The sequence below is a fragment of the Ambystoma mexicanum genome, chromosome 7p (assembly GCF_040938575.1).
Source record: "Ambystoma mexicanum isolate Mex_15411 chromosome 7p, UKY_AmexF1_1, whole genome shotgun sequence".
In the NCBI taxonomy this organism is placed as follows: domain Eukaryota; kingdom Metazoa; phylum Chordata; class Amphibia; order Caudata; family Ambystomatidae; genus Ambystoma; species Ambystoma mexicanum.
This window is the reverse complement of record NC_090939.1, coordinates 547,202,077-547,220,788: the sequence shown is the minus strand read 5'-3', so window position 1 is coordinate 547,220,788 and position 18,712 is coordinate 547,202,077.

Here is an 18,712-nt window from a genome sequence, read left to right as displayed (position 1 = left end):
CCGGGGACTTGGGTAAGTCTTTTATTTTATTTTTTTTATTTTTCCCTCCCACCCGCCCCCCAACTTACCTTCTTGATCCTGTGTCCTGTGTCCCCGGTGGGGGGACGAGGAAAGCCTCCAGCCGTGTGGAGACTCGGAGCAGGGCCGGGGGCTTCCCTTGGCCCCCGTCGGGGACGCAGGTACTTTTTTTTCCTCCCTGTCCCATATCCTGCCCTCCCAACCCCAATTACCTTTTTTTTATCCTTTTTCGGGAGCGGATGCGCTGGGAACACTGTTCCCAGCGCGTCCGCTCCGATGGCCGCCATGGAAAGGGAAAACGGACTCCGTTTTCCCTTTCCATGGCGGCGGCCATTTTCTTGGTCGTTTTTATTTCTGTCCCAAAACGCTGCAGCGTTGTAACGCTGCAGCGTTTCGGGACAGAAAAAAATAGCTTTTAGTACCCCGGTCACGCAAATTTTGCGGCACGGGATACTAATAGCAATAGAACCCTCGCGGCAGGGGCATTACCGACTCTGGTAATTCCCCCGCCGCGAAGGTTCTATTGCTTAAATATTATTACCATTCATTATATAATCATCCTTCCCTCACCCGATCATCACTTATTCATTTCAAATTCGCCCATTTATGTTTCTTGTTCTGATACCCCATCACTTTGATAGATAAATTATTGTTTTATATTATAAATATCTTCAATATTATTCTGTGATACATTCCTTTTTTTAAACCCCAATTCATAGTCCGCGGACAAAGTGACTATTCGGGGGTCCATTTACAAAATAGAGTGTCTGCACACAATCCTCTGTGTCCGCACATGTCCGGTCTCATATGACACACTTTTAATTATTCCACAGACAGCACTCCCATTTCTGAACATTCATGTGCATGCACCCGGTGTCTCCCACTCAGCGTGGTCTGCAAAAACCTGTTGCCACACATATACCCAGATGTCATCATGTAACCACGCCCATGCAGCATGACAGAGTGTTCGCTGACCGTGTCCATCACCGTGGACAGTTTGAGACTACATTTTCAGTCAATTTACAGCATTTCCTTTTCAAAAGTGTACCCCTCAAAAACTCCTAGACCAATTCTTACTTGATATGTTAACTTATTACCACTTTCCAATGCCTAGTTTCGGCTTGGTAGTCCGCGGACGGTTCCTCTAAAGGGACCCACCCTCTACTTTTAGTCATTTATAATCTGGCACACCAGCAGACAGAATCTTCCAGGAGAGATACTTCCAAGATACAACAAGAGGTTTAACAATGGCATCTTTCATGGCAATCTCTCCTTCCCAGGGGCCACCATCACAACCACCAAGTGAAAGGCCTGTACAGAGAAACAGGCGTGGTGATGTCGACTAGATAATGAGGAACAGGAAGAGTAGGTAGAGGAAGTGCCTACCTCCAGCGCCCGGAGAGAGTCATGGGTGTGTCATGTTTCTACCACCGTTGGAGGGTACCAAAGGCTCAGGCTGCCCAGATGAAATGCATTCAGTGCAGGGTCGTACTTACTCACGAATTACCTGAGCAGTACTCCTCTGGCACCACCTCCATGAGCCACCTTGGGTGCTCTGAGAAAGTATGTTCCTTTGTCACGGAGAGGCAGTTAACTTCCTCTACCCCATCTTCCTCAACCACTTCTGCCACCACACAAAGTACTCCTGTGCAGCATAGGATCCTGCTAGCTTCCTCGCAGGACATACAGGAGGCCGTTGATCTTTACTTTTCAAGGATCACAGTTCTCTGTGTATACTGTGACACACTGCTCTTCCGGGGGGAGCAGTTTCATAGTGCTTTCGAAGCCGCAGTCAAGGAACATAAGAAACACTGCCTCCTACCTTATATTTAAGTCCCACACATTTTCCTGTGTCACCTGGCCCTACATAATTGAGGTTGCTGCCCCTTCCCTCCCCCTCTTTACCTCCTCACCTATTTGACAAAAAAAACAAAATAAAAAAAGGTTCCTTTTGGAGACACATTTTACAGTTAGAAAATAGAAGAAAAACAAATTAGAGGACCTTTTTCAGCGTGTAAGATCCACAGACACTATTATAGTGCGCGGACACCTGAAAAATTCCAGACGTGGGACAGGGGAATTAAAATCAACTCACTTTTACATGGGATTATTTGATTTTATATACTTGAGTAACAAATGTTCTACTAAACTTCATTATTTTTCTAACTTTCACAAAAAGTGCTTCTAATTTGTTTTCTGTTTTTCTTTTTTGTTTACTACAAATACTACAAAATATTTCAATCCATATTTGATGTGTTCACAAAAATTGTTTCAATGCATTTTGATCATTTTCAAGAAAAATCTCATTGCCACCATCAGTCAAATGCACTCCATCCTTTCAAAATATGTTGACAATATGAAACTTGATATTTTCACTCGGAAAATATGTCATTCCAACATCCTACACAAAAGCACATACAGCGTTGTTTACATTACACCTTGCTTTCTCAATGTATGGAAAAAAATAAATGTGTACACTTCCACATTTCTCTTTCAGCCATCTGAGAGAACAATCTTCAAATGTGGAAACAGTTCCATCAACTATGAAAATGTATCCTTCATTACAAAGTGTAATACAATTCCAATTACATAGCCCAAACTATTGCCACCACAGTGAACTACAATGATGTCCGGATGCTTCAAAGTAACCATACTCTCACAAGGCGGGAGCAATTACAGCCACTTTATTGCTCAAACTCCAAACCAAGAAACTTCACATTCTTGAAATCCAAGATTCCCAGTTAATCCACACTGCTCACAGTACACCTTAATCCAATGGGCCCCAGAATCGCCTACCAACCAGACACTGTGCTTCCTCAAAGCCATAGCCATTGTCACTGCACACAACAAACATAACTCTTGTTGCCTAGTCTTCCTGTACACAACATTCACAGAACCACTAGTCCCCTTTCTGTGCATAGCATCCTTAAAAGACCCGGATTGAACATACAGTGTTCGCGGACTATCGCATTATCCGCGGACAGCATGACCAATTGAAGGGGGCAGGGAGGTTTAAACTCAATTTAAAGCATTTATTTTACAAAGGTGACTCTTAAAAGAGACTTTTTGGGGGGTTATTTCTTTTTTTCTTCTTCATTTGAATGTCCTACACCTACTAATAAATGCTTTAGTACACACTCCACATCTTCCCTTTTAACTTGTTCAAATGACATTTTTCAATACATTTTTAACATTCCAAAGAAAAATCTGATTGCCAACATCAGTTAAATGAACTCCATCGTTCTAAAAAGTATTAACACCATCCAACTTCACATTTTCATTCTCAAAAATGCCATCCCTGAACGATATAAAAAAGCATGTACACCTTTATTGACAAGGTGCCTAGCTTCTTCCATTTGTGGAGAAAACAAATGTGGACATTGCCAAAGGTACCTTGGATTGATTTGAGAAAAGAATAATCCTTGCAGCTGGAAACAGTTCCATTAGGCTTCTCAACAAATTAATCGTGGTAAGCTGCAAACATACTGGACTTATATAACCCAAATGGTTGCCTCCACATTGCACAGCAACACTATCTGGGTGTTTAAAGTGAGCCTTACTCTTACAGAATGGCAATAAGGTTGCCCAGTTTAACCCACAAACTTCATACCAGGAAACTTCCACTTCGTCCAATCCAATAGTTGCAGAGATGCCACAAGCTTCAGTGTAAACCTTCAATTAATGCATCCAAGAATCTCCCACCATCCACATGCTCTGCTTCTTTATAGCCATAGCGGCAGATATCCCCACTGCACCTAACAAAGAAAGCACCTGCTACCCTCTCTTCCTGTACACCACAACCACAGTGCCTGACTGGCTAATCCCACCAAAGTGCGCGGACATCCGCGACCGTCCGCGGTCACTGCAGTCCTGCTTTCCATGTCAGGCATCCTGAAAGGACCTGGATGGCACATGCAGATCTGTGGACTACCTTTGTCCGCAGATCACAAACAAAATAGCACAAGGTAGCCCTTCTACCTATACTGGCCACAACTACCACAATAGAATGAAACCTGCACCACTTTTCTTTTACCTACAATAATGGCTCCATCTTAACTTTTTTCCAAACCCCCACCCCTCCTAGATCCTCTTTCGGCCACAAAATAACCCCAAAAGTGTTTTCCTCACTTTTTTTTTTCTCACTGTGCTGTCCACTGTCAGCGGCTAAGTCCACTCACTCAGCGGCACCTGCAAACCCCTTTTTCACATATCAAAACAGCTCCATGTCAATTTATTCCACTCCCCCACCCTTTCCAGACCCGCTTTCAGCCACCAAATTACACCAAATTTGTTTTGCACACTTTTTCAACACTGCACTATCCGGGGACACCGGCGACCATTTCCAAAGAATGAGACAGCTCACATTTTTTACCATCCAATCAGCAGGTGCGTATGATGTCTTCGGACATCACGCCGGACCCTGAATGATCCAGAGGTGTCCACGGATTCTGAATCAGGGAATGAGTCTGCCGACCGGACCCAGATATCACTATTTTTTGTGCCTACTTTTTGAGTATTTTCTTGAAACCTGCAGGACAGATTTACACCTAATTTACAAAAGCACGCTTTCAAGACCATTTCGCCGCTCCTGACACAAATTTGATGAAAGTCCGTCCAGCGATTTGGGCTGTAGGCGCAAACAAAATATTTGTTCCATTGCATCTATGAGGATTCCCACAAATTCTGCCCCTGCACCCTATAACTTAGCCTCCCCCTGGATGAAATCAAACCAAACTTCACAAAATCATTGCGGGGGGGGGGATATATACATTTTTGGAAAAGTTTGGTGAGCACTCATCCAGTGGGGGCAAAGTTATAAGCCACCCAAAAAGTGCTCTTTCTATGAGTTGAGCAACTTAACCATGACTACAGAGCTGCTACCGCAGGCCCTGTAATTTATTTTCCTTGCAAAGTATACACAATATATAGTGTTCAGAGACACATATGCAATGTGCGAGTTCTACACAGTGTTTTAACCAGGGCCGGATTGGGCAATCAATCATTTCAGCCGGGCGAGGCCCTGGGGGCTGGTTCCTGAAGCCCACGCCTGGGCCGTTTTGGTTTAATGTAACTTACCTTGATTCCCTTTGCGGCTCACCACGGATGCAGAGAAAGGTGACACTGAAGTGTTACCTTTCTTTGATGAATGTGGCATGACTCTACCTGCATCAGAGGCCTGGGGCGGGCCCAGCGGCCAACCAGCCTCAGAGTGTCTGCAGCAGGCAGCCCTGAGCCAACTGCCGCGACTCCATGACACCAGCAGTGTTACTATTTTACAAAAAACTGGGAGCGGCCGGACTGGGCGGGGCCAGGTCTGCGTTAGCCCGGTCCGCTCCCAGTGAATTGTAGTAACATGAGTCCCAGGCCGGCCAGGATCCAAGTGCACTCTATGCATTAAGGTTCTGGACTGGTGACTGAGGCTCGGGTTGGGGTGGACTGGGCAGGTCGATGCTGAGGCTGGGTGACGTGTGAGCTGATGAGTCTGGGTTACCACAAGTGAAGGAGGAAAAAAGCATACTGACGTACCGTCTTGTCCAAACATTTCCACTTTCAGTCGCACAATGGACGCTGCATGTCTGGATTAGAGGCAGGTAAGAAGCAAGCTCTTTTTAATCCTTAAAACACTGGCTTCAGTGTGCATTTGTGTTTACTTGCTTACCAACCCAACGCTCAGACTCCCATATGCCACAACGGAAGCCAGTAAAAACCATTTGTAACTACAACTTGTAGTTACAAATGGTTTGTACTGGGCCCAGTTGTGGCATATGGGATTTTGAGCCTTGGGTTGTTTAGTTACAAATGGTTTGTACTGGCTCCAGTTGTGGCATATGGGATTTTGAGCCTTGGGTTGTTTATATCCAGTAGAATGAACAAGGCTACACTACAACAGTGATTTCAACCGGCTAAATTCCAGTACAGTTACAACAACCTTTTTTGGAAAATGCCTTGGGAAAGCCTGGGGGACTGGAACAAAAAAAGGCAACTTTTGTCGAATTCGGTTTACATCAGGCCTGGAGGCTTAAGAACTGCTGGGCTGGCAAAACCGGCCAAACAGGTTCATGGGACATTTGTTATTTACGTAACGAAACTTCTTGAAACTCACTGATGTGCCTAATATGTGATTGTAGCAGCAAAATGGTGCGACATGGCATGGGCATATAATAGCAGTGTGCCTGGCAAATGCCTAATACGTATACGTACGCCAAAACGGTTCGCTTTCCCAATGCCTGTTTTTAACAGGACTTCAGTGAAGGGCACACATAGGGGCTGAAGGCAGACCTGTCTAAGACATTTTTTATTATACCATTAGCAGGTTTACAGCTCCAATTAAGTCCTTAACTCTTGAAGGCTGCTCTGCGAAAACATTGCAAAGTTTGATGGTAAGGCTTGATTAAAGTAACCTGAAAGAATTCCCATGAAGAGGTGTTTTGGACGTGGAGGGGCAGAAACTGGATGGATATAGCCATGGGGATTAGCATGGCCCATGACAGTCAATGAGTGGGCACATATCCAAACAACACATACAAGCTTTGTGTCCCTCCTGATTTACCATTCTCCCTATCGGTAGTCTAATGCAATATTTTGGCCTTAAAGCGAAAGCAGCACCTAATAGCCAAATCCCCCCTCCCAAAAAAAAAACCTGTGAGCAAAGTATTAAGCCATTGTCTGCTAAATGGGGGGGTAGATGGATCTGGGCAGGGAGGCTATTGGGTCTTTAATACTGGCCTGAAGGCACAGGGGTATTAAGATTTTGAAAGCAGAGCCATTCATGGCATTCAGCCTCTATTTCTGTTCAGACCTTGAACCCTAAGGTGATACTAACTGCTTACTCCGGCATGCCCTAACTAACATGTTACCACATACCAGACCCACATGCGGCCCCTTCTGTGCATGTTTAGTAGCTATGTGCGGCCTCGCTAAATCTCCTGCATGTGTACATGCTTGTGAACAGCAGCCCACATCCAGCAGTGTTTGATATGTGCACTATTTGTAGCACTCTCTCTCTCTCTTGCAGCATTTGAACAGCTACTATGAAACATCCTGGCAGTGGCACAACAAAATCGCAGGAGACAACAAGGGACACTCTGGGCGACAACTAGCCTAAGCTAAGTGCTGCATTACCTTGTGTGTGTTTATTATGCCTATATGCCTTTGTATACTATGATAGTGATATTGTATGCGTGTGTAGTCAGAAGCAGGAACATATTTTTGTATGAGTGCTGTGTAACAGCACGCTGGAAGCGTGTGCAGTGGTCAAAACCTTACCCTAACATCCCCAACCTACCCATAATCTCTCCCTAAACCTCATTCCGGTTTCCCTACTTCCCCCTTCCTATCCAACCATCGCCACTCTAACCCTCCTTCCCTGCTGGAGTTGCAGAGCCCTGTGTAAGTATCGACTTGCAGCAGGTCCCAAAACTGCAGTGGGAATGGTTGGTTCATGCCACTCCAGCGCCTCAGAGCTGTGGACCCTGTCACAGAACTGTATGCAAATGTTATGCTATTTTATGAGTTGTGTTGTAATGTAACAGACACATGAACCCTCCATAAGTAGCATTTTCTGTAAAGTCGTGAATTGACCCTATTCACGGATGATGGTTTGAGCGCCAATTTTTTTTAGGCGAGGGGTGGGCCACTTTTATTTGGGTGTCCGGGCCTATTTCTTGTCCCAGTCCGACCCTCGTTTTAACATGCCACAAAGGTGTGCAATTTGCCCCTACATCTGTGTGAAATTTGGCTTGAGGCAAGTGAAAGCAGTCCGTGCAGGGTAGAATACGGAACACCACTTTTAGAGACTCAATGCTTGGTGTGCAAAATGCACAAATATGCACGGTTGTGTCTTTGTAATTTGGTTGAATGTTGCAAATTCATGCAAACTCACAATTGGAGCACCCGCAACAAACAAGAAATCCTTCACTGGTGTGGCATTGTTATTTTGCTGATTTTTTGACCAAATGGGGAGGTTACATAGTCTGAAATAGAGTGAACATTAGAGGGCTGCAAATAGGTTAAGGCCCCCAAGAAATGACTTTGGACCCTTATAGTTGTAACTCAGTTAAAGACCCGTTCGTTTGAGCATGTTAGTCATACGTGTGTACGCTCAAAATACGGCTATGTAATTGTCTAAGAGGTTTCTGCTGGCAGGCATTTTTAATCATCGAAAACAAGTTCTGTGCAATGAAAAAAACAAGCACTACAAAGCTGATAGTTTGTGAAGGAAAAAGTCCCAAACTCTAAGTAAGGAAGCCATCTGTTCCTGCTCACCAGTGAGAGATACAATCTCTTATCAAAGAAAACGTGTTGAAATGTTCAGACAAATAGCCTATCTGATTGGGTGGACATTCCAGAGTGCTTTGAAATAACAGCAAACATGATCACTGCTTCATTCACGCATCCAGGGCAAAAGCGAACTGATAGTCCCCGAGGGCCCAGCCCCGCTCAATGGCAGGAGCGTCCTGTACACATATCATGTCATCCTCGCCTGACCTGCTTCATCTGCTCCCATGTCTCGGAGAGCAGGCCCCCGAACCACCCAGAACACAGGCGCTCACTGTCATCCTTCGGCTCCACATGGGGGCAAGTTCCGGAAAAACAGGTTGGAGTAATTACAACTGAAAGTTTACCAGGCAGGCTGGACAGCAGCAGCAGCAACATCTATCTGCGTATATTTGTAACGTCTGCAGAAAAGAACTGCACGACGGCCTTATCGGCAGCAGACAGCGAAGGAGCGCTTTGATGATAATAGAAAATGCCTTCGTGGAGAACAAATGGCCAGGCACCGAGATAAAGAAAGGACTGTTTAGTCGGGACTGAGCAATTGGTTGCAGTTTTAGTAAAACGCCTGCGCTTTAAAAGTATGGCGTAAGCACAGCTTTTCGCCTAACACTTATTTCAAGTGTGCGTCTTGCTACAAAAGAAACACAAAGCGGGGTTTAGAGTATAATATTAATATGGGGTGGCTGCTCGGGGTCTCCCCCGCATATTTATGTGGTGTAAAGGGTTAAAAAAGTCAGCAATAATCACATAGATCCACCTAGAAGCAGCAACTCCCTGATATGGGACGTACTTATGTGGCATACGTAGTTGCAACCTGGTTTATTATAACCCGATACGCACTGCCCGTCATGATCTCATGGCAAACAGTGTGACATGTTTTATGCAGATGCTATCTCATGTTCTATAAACATGAATGCACCTGAGACTGGGAGAGTCCAACACATTGAACTCAATGTCTGCTGAACAGCGAGCGGGCAGAAGAGTAAACTCTTTTCAAGTAGGATGACAAAGTCAGTGTGGGACATATTTATTACAAGAGTGCATTTCACACAGGGGGCCCGTTTTCTTTGTGCTTAACTGCAAACGACCCATCCATGCAATGTTTTGCAGCATTTTCATCACGCAGTGGGAAAGTTAAGCATAAAACCTCGGCAAGATGGCCGATCCTCGTCAGATTTCCGCTACGTTTGTGGGAGAGTGAATATGCCTCATGCAACGTATTTGCCTGCGTTTTGAAGCATACATGTGAACCCACTACCCGAAACATCGCATTTCAAACTTTACATCTTGACCAGCTCTTCCTGCAGGATATGATGGATTTCCACAGATGGGTGGGCAATGTGCACCCGTCATACAGCCATTCCTGCATTGCTGTTCTTTTCCATCTGGAGACATGCTCATTCAGCCTTACGTTTCACACCTGGACAGGAGCAGGACATTGTCGGATACTCACACATTCTGTATTGCCTGATGTTCAACATTAAGGAGGGTTTTGTGTACTTTGTTAGAGTATGCCGCCCTGCCCCATCGAACCTTCTCCTTGTAATCATACATCCAGGCGTACTCCTAGCCCCTAGCCTCGCTCTCACAAGCTTACTGGAGCCAGCAAACTGACTGCGGTCACACTTTTTGTTGTGTCCACTTCATAAGCACAAACCTAATATCTACCCTCTGACCCCCTCGGCTCTGCATTCAGAATGCATAGCTTCTTGCATTATGACATACCGGGTTGGACTGGCACAAGAAATAGGCCCGGACACCAAAGAACAAGTGGCCCGCCCCTCGCCTCAAAAAAGTGGCTTGCCTCACGACCCTTGACCTCTGATGATATCACCGGAAGTGATGTCATTTGACCAGCAGTGGACTGGGAACCAAAAGAGGCCCTGGAAATAATGTTAAAAGTGGCCCCTATTACACATTTTGAGTAATTCCAACCCTTTTCCTATGAGAAAATGTGAAAATAAAATAAAAAAGAGGCCCAAGGTGCAGAGGCCCACTGGGAAATCTCCAGAGTTCCTTGTAGGCCAGTGCCGGCCCTGTATTTGATCCCACCCGAAAGTGACATGATGGGAAGTGATGAAACACAAACTTTCACCCCTTGACAAAACAGGAAGTTGCATCAAATAGCATTGTTTCTTAGTACACCACTAACAAATATGGTTATGATTTCACTATAATGTGATATACGTTTCATACAAGAATGTATCACCATATGTATCATTAATATCTGTGTGTACAGATCCATGTTGTCAAATTACTGTGAATGCAAGCAGGCGTCTGTATAGCACTCACGCTTAAGCTCCTTTTTATAGAACAAATATGCACACAATATCACCCAACCTGTGTTGGTACTCATTTATCGACCTCAGAAGGATGAAAGGCTGAGTTGGCCTTGCTGGGATTCGAACCTGCAGATCACACACACATCACAGCAGCGAGTGCTCAATCCACTGAGCTATCATATCGGCTACAGCAAAATGAGCAATTATTCTGTAGTGGATACCATTAAACTGCTATCTGAGATTCAACAGCAGACCAGTTAAGTTAATCTGCAGGTCTGGTGCAAAGTTGGCCACATGAATGTGTGCAGAGTTGGCTGCAGCATGTGAATGATGCATGCATCATAATTTATGATGAACACATCATGCATGCAAATCAATCATCAAGGCAAGGTAGCATGCGCTACCTTGCTTTGATGAATTATGCCATTGCAGGTGATTTTAGTTTGTTTTTAAAAATAAAAGAAAATTTCAACTTTTTTTAATTTTATTTTTTAAACCAGCCCAGGTGTGGCCAGAAACCAGCCCCCAGGGACTACACATGATTTCGGCCAGGCCGCGGGGCGAGTGGCAGATGGGCCAATCCGACCCTGATGACGTGGCGCTCAAAGTTGAAATGGATGACTATGCATGTGAAAACTAGCAATGCCGGTTGGGATAAACAAACATGCTCGTTTCTATATCCGAGCCAATTGTAAATACAATAACGATAACACATTTATTATTACAGGAAAAATACTTTAACTATTTCCTCGAGCGTGCAACTTAACCTACCAGTTTGAGCATTTTCATGCCAACAAGGAGACTTGAACATGCACACTTGCCATTGATAAATCCATGCTCCAGCCCCTGAGTCACTAGATCTCTCTTCGGAAAGCATACTTTTTTAATCATGGAGCTGGCTAGAAAGGTTTAATGGTAAAGATACATCTAGAAGCTAGCTTATTGCAGTAGTTGAAGAGTACAAAAGAAAGTAATGGAACTATGTTCCCTGCTGGCCTGCCCCTGCACCCCACAAACCTCATCACCACGCCCCCTCCCACAAGCAATCCAAACCCCCAAACACACCTTCTGTTTAAGGGAATGTTCAGTGCAATGCACTGAAGTGCACATTTCAACTTCTTCCTACACTTTTATTTTTAAGAAAACTATCCCAGAACGGTTTCTTTTTCAAATAAAAGTATAGGAACAGTAAAACCTAAAAAGAAAAAGTAGAGGAGCACCGCTCCCAACCATTCGTGCCCACTTTGACCACTGGCTGATTGGCATAAACTAAAGGGGCTGGTCTCCCTCTGAGCCATTTGTAATGAAACAAAGATAAAATAATATGTTTTTATAACAGTCAAAGAACATGAAATATTAAAAACTAAATTCCTCCCATTGCACAGCACAACCTAGAACGTTTGATTATTTTTATGTCAACAAGGGAACTTGAACCTGCAGTGTTGCCACTGATAACCTAAGAGCCACTAGGTCTTCCTTAAAAAAATATCTTCCTTAAAAAAATATCTAGTTGTTTTGCCTTATGACATGGCAGTCAAAGATGTGATGGATGAAGATGAACCTGGGAACTAGCACTGCCAGGTGGAATAAACAAAGGTGCTGATCTCTCACTGTGAACCATTTCTAATAGAAATGAAGATAACACAATATTTTATAACAGTAAAACACATTTTAAAATAAACCTTTACCTATTTCTTCCCAATAAATTGCTCAACCAACCAGTTTAATTACTTTTATGCCAATAAGGGAACTTGAAACTCGAAGCTTTCCATTGGGAAACCCATGCTCTCATTCTCATTCTCTGAGCAACTGGCTCTCCCTTCAGAAACCACTGCTTTTTTGAATTATACCATAGCTCTGCTGTGAAACGAAGGATTGCTTTACATTGGATTCTGTGGAGCCCCTCAGCCTGTCCTAATTGGCACTGCGAGCTGCTGCTTTTGCCGTATTTTCGCCGCATACCCGCTTCCTGGAGGAGGCGGAGCCGCGTGTGGCACGTGACGGCACACGTGACTGCCTTCTGCTTCTAAAGCAGCTGCGAGCCACCCGAGCGGCGATAAGCCCTGTGGCGTCAAGCCCATTGCCTGTTATGCGGCTGTTTTGCGGATGGTTTGAAAAGTGAATTGCCCATTTAAGGTACTGTACCTAACCAGTGTTATCATTCAGTCCACACCCTGGAGCCAAAAACCTGCGATGAACTCAGGGTCATTATTTTAGATATTAAAGCTAATAATTGCAAAGGTTATAATTTTATAACTCTTAAGTTTACATAGTGTTGTTCTTAAGAAAGAAAGTGTATTTTATACCTTATGTTTACCTTACGAACAGGCATGCCATCTGAGATAACTAGAGACTCTATGACTACTACATCATCTATCATGCCTAATACATTGGATTTAGCGTTGCTTCCTCAAACCCCCATTAATCAAAATTTAACCACTTCACATGAAAGGTCCAAAAGTCGAACGCGAACATCAAAAAAAAATATCATTCTGACACCTATTAATAAAAATTCAAATGATATTCGCAATTTTTATGCTGCTAAACCACAAGTTTTAATGACTTCTAATTTGACGGCAATTGCTCCCCCAGTATTGATTAGGGCAGAAACGGTTTTATCTAATGGTGATATGAATGGTGTGATCTCTAAATCAATTCCCAACTCAGACAATGAGGTTTCTGCCCCCCCTTTGAGTTCCTCCGTATCTGATCTAACTCTATTAACTATACCTCATTCACCGACTAGAATAACTAAACCTATGCGAACTTGCACTACTGTTTTAGAAGAGACAACCTTAGACCCAAATGTGGTGACAAATGAATGTCACATTTCATTACTGGAGAATGTTACATTAGCCTCAATAATTATTGAAGACGTGGGACATATCTCTAATAATAAGCCTCCTTCTGCTCTTTTACAAAATTCTTCCGATTGTAGAGAGCTTGAAAGTTCTAGAATTTCGATCACGACTGATTATGCACAACCATGTTCCATGAATTCAACAAGACAAGACGAGGAGATCTCTTTTTTACAACCTACCCCTCGTCGTTGCCAAACTTCCGATATGAAAAGACAACTAACTGACCCCTTACTGAACCCAGTTTTATTGGAAGTTACTTTGGGAGCTATTAATACAACTATGGCTACTCTATTTAAGCTTTTTAATTCTTTGGATCAGAAGCTAGCTATCCAAACTGATAAAATAAATCAAATAAGTGATTGGATGAAAGACACTTCTCTTAAATGTTCCAATATTCCAATATGTTCCAAGGAGTTATCTTTGGTAAATTTGGAACAAAGGATTTGAAAGCTTGAATCCAATTGGTCATCTTATCAAGACTTAAATGCACATTCAGGCCCTTCCATTCTTCAGCGTATTTCGCATTTAGAGAGGATGATGCAAGAGCCCTTAAAAACTACGCCAACTTTACCAATGTTTTCTAATATAATTCGTCCTATTGAATGTGATGACGTTGAAGACTTAGCTAATCCTAATGAATCTTGGATTAGTATTGATTCCCATGTGAGAACTGAGGGTCATCCAATTCTGAGTCAGACATGTCGAGACTCTATCCTAAAACCACAGAAGCTGGGAGGTTCTTTGATAAATAAGAAAAAAATTAAACAGTTGTTATCTAAGCTTATACAAAGAAACAAAAAAGCTCTCTCAGAGTTAAAAATAACATCGCAGCTACCTCTTATTCCAGATGGTTCTACGTCTCTCCCTCATAAATCTGCTGCCCTGCCTGCATTAAGCAATGAGATATCTAATAACGACTATGTTAATATACCCGATAATACGCGGGTTCATGGAACTACACAAGATATTCCTCCTTCCTCTCATATTGCTCCCGCTCACAGGACCCTAGCCGAAGTTTCTAAATCATTCCCCAACTATGATCCATTGAATGAGCTGGTCTCTCTCTTAACATCTAATTCTGATAACATACCGCCAACACAGGCCTGCTTGAATGTTCATACGAAACCAGTAATTCAAAATGAGGTTGATTCGACAGGTGCTACAAAAGTATTTCTTCCTAACGCTCCGATAGAAAAAGTAGAAGATCGTTTAACTGCTTTGAGAAATGCAGTCGATTCTTATCTACTTAACAGAAGATCTGAAGCACTATCTGATACTTTACATACTCTTGAACAGCCCCCTGCACAGCCTCCTCATACACATAATGTTAATAAAAACCCACAAAATGACGCTAATGTTCTCAAAAACCGATCTGATAATTATATGAAAATCATGCCTCCTCCCTCTAATATGCAGCACCTTCAAAATCAATCTAAGGATAGAAATAGGTGTAACATGACTATACATAATGGTAGTAATAAACGTTATGTAAATGACGATAATACTGCTTTTTTAAAGAAAATTAACCAGTACCACACTCTGATCTTAAAGTGCCGGGATGGTTCTTTTCCAAAATCTGATTTATGTCGTGCAAGTGTCTTCAATATATTTGGAGACATAGAGGGCCTAGAAGCCATTTCCCCTTCAGATGTGGATCAAGTGGAGTTTCTTTGTGATAAAAACCTTTCCATCGTTAGGCTATGGATAAAATCTGGTATTGTTCGCAATACACTATGGAATGCCAGAATGGAATTATTTAATCTAGGTTTTCTGTTAGCCCAAGACCCAGCACGCCAGCAATATAAAGAGCCTGATGAAAATAAGTCTATTGGTGGTACAAATTCTGATCCCTCATGTAACTGCAATTATTGTACAAATTATTCGTCTTCTGATCCCAATGTAGGACCCAATGTCTACTCGTAAAAAACGAATAACCGATTCCATCAATACTTTTTCACTTGCTAGTTGGAATACTAGAGGGTACTCTCATTGGCAGTGGAACTTAGATAATAATTTGAATAGTTATGATATTGTAGCCCTACAAGAAACATGGTTACTAAATCTTCCCATATGGGACGATCATGAAATTAGTTTACTACCAGCAGCACATGGTGGTAAAGGTAGACCTACAGCCGGGTTGTTAGTAGCAGTAAAAGTGAGCAGGGGATTGAAAATCATACCCTGGCAAACACCAAATAAATTCATTCATTTGGTTAAGATTCTTTTCAACTCACAGACATATGCACTTATTAATCTATATAGAAACCCTGTAGGCATCACTGACGATAGCTTTTATGATACCCTGTCCTGTATGTTTGAACTTATCTCAAATGAAACTAATATTGTTGGAATATTGCTAATGGACGATTTGAACTTCTCCTGTTTCTATTCTAATAAGAGGAATTGGAGTCAAGAAGGTGCAAGATGGAATTCCTTTATGGAAGATCATGGATTAAGGTTGATAAATGGTGCAATCACAGGTGATATTCCACCTATGAATACCTGGGAAAGAGGTTCCTCTAAATCTACCATCGATTACATCTTTGTTTCGAACTCAATATTTATAAACATTAGCAAATTTGAGATAATCAAACAAACATCTAGTGATCATCACCTTCTATCTCTACATTGGTTGGCAGATAGTAGTGACCACACGAAAATTGCAATGTTCTATAAACATACTCCATCTGTTAATAATGGTAGAAATCGATTCAAATGGTCTTCCAACAAATTACTTGCTTTGAATGATGCAATTCTAGAAAATCAAATTTTACCCGGGCCCAACTCTTATATAGATATTCTTAGCACCTTCGCGAATCCTCTTCCTGTTCATAGTAAACCAGGTAAAAGACATGTTCATAGCTTTGATCTGCTTCTGTATGAACGAAAGAAAGCCTACAGAAGAGAGATTAGAATTGCTCAAAAATTACCACTAATTGATCGAAATAAAGCTGTTAAAAATGCTTCTTCGAAATATCGCAACTGGGTACGAGGCCTTATATGGGAACTCCTGAATAGATGTAATATCTCAGCCCTACCACATGTGCAGCTCAACGGCGTACCTGAATCGATGTGGGTTACACATTTTTCATCCTTGTATAGTGATCCTATGATGAACCATTATATTTACAATAGTATCGTTGTAAACAGTTGGTCTTTACATTTCACAAAAATGACCATTCAAACTTTCATCAAAGCTTCTTCGTCATCAAGAGCGGCTGGTTTAGATGGACTGACCAATGTAATGCTCAAACAAAATATACCAGAGTGGTCATTAATTTTGAATAATATGTTTCTACAGATACTACAAACTAAAAATATTCCGCAATCATGGCGTTCTTCTGTAATTATTCCAGTCTATAAAAAAGGTGATCGGACTAACCCGAAAAATTATCGTCCAACAACGCTACTAGACGTACCGGGAAATTTTTTTTGTAGACTGGTGTTAAGAGACTTTATTGATTGGACAAAGAAAGTAAATCAGCGTGATCCAGCTCAGACCGGATTTGTAGCAGGGCTGGGCACGAGCATTAATTTAATAACTTTAAATGCTATAAAACAACAAGCAATATATAAAAAGCAAGCCAGATATTTTGCGTTTGTAGATCTTCATTCCGCATTTGATTCGGTCTCAAGACCAAAACTTATAGATAAGTTAGTCAAAGCAAATTGTCCATCCACTCTTATTGACATTATTTTTGCCCTCCACTCACAAACCAGGGTTTATGTAAGGCTAAACTCTGAGGGGCTTCTATCAACCCCTATTCTAACATTTAGAGGGCTGAAACAGGGATGCATTTTAGCAGCTGCCTTATTTAACTTTTTTATTAATGATGTACAGGATATTTTTCACAAAGTAATCGCTGACGCTCCTAAATTGAACAATGTAAAAATCTGCGCATTGTGGTATGCAGATGATCTTGTGTTGGTATCAAAAACCCCAAGTGGTTTAAACAATCTCTTGTTAGCTTTATGCTCCTATTTCAAAGAAAATGAACTTGTAGTGAACACGAGTAAAACACAAATAGTTACATATGTTCCTAAAGGCGCACAGAAACATCTAATGAATTGGCAGATTGATGGAATATCCTTAAAAAAGGTACCAAATTATGTCTATTTGGGCCTGATTTTTGAGGGCACTCCATCGTTAGACTCACATCTGAATAAAATTAAGCAGAAGCTAACCACAGCAATTTGTCAGACACGAATAATCATTTCTAAATATGGTAAATTTTCCATCAAAGCTGCCATCACGTATTGGGATCAGAATGTTGTAGCAACCATTCTTTATGGCATGGAAACACTGATTGTTCCCTTAGGGTTTCTGAATTTATTAGAAGCCAAGTTTTGGCGTTCAATCTTAAATCTACCTCAATGTATTCCAGGAGTGTTAATAAGATACGAATTGGGATTAATTTCTCTAAGTGCACTATATAATCGGCGTTTATGTGCCTTATTTCGTAAATGTTTACTATCTACATATGGTGTCTCTACATTATCTACTATTTCAAGTTACCTAATTAATTCTACAGAAATGTTCCCAAAATACTGGACTATGAAAATTTTAACAATCATGGTATATGCTGATATCTCACTAAAACTGCTTATTGCTCATCCAGAGCTGGCAAAGAAGAAGGTGTATATGATGGACAGGATCGACACCAGAACTTTGTGTCTAACTTATAAAGACTTTGATCCTACAATCTTTGGTCCAAAACGCTATAAAAACATTGCGTCCTATTTGCTTTTAGCACCATCTGCTGCTTTAAGATCTGCAATTCTTCGCTTAAGGTTTAACATCTGGCCTACCGGTGAGATCAAAGCAAGAAGGAAACAAATTGCTTCTGAACATAACTGGTGTCGGTTCTGTAAAAATGTGATGATTGTGGAATCCCTTCAACACTTAATACTGGAGTGCCCTGCACTTAGTACACTAAGAAAATTGCACTTTGTTAACCATTTTGCATACTTTGCACAACTCGACCCAAAAAATAGATGGGTCGCCTTGGCTGCTACTGATTGTATGAGTATAAGAATTGCAACAATCAATTTTTTACAGGCCTTGAACCTAGAATGATGATGATTGTATAATATGAATTGATAAAGTTTTTGACTGTTTTATTTGGATTTCTATGTTTAAGAATTTTCTAAATGTATAAATTGAAAAAGTTGATATAAATTCAACTATATTCAATAAAAAAAATAAAAAAAAAAAAAATAGCTCTGAAAGGTGTAATTAATACAAATGCATCTGGGCACTATCCAAGGTGAGAC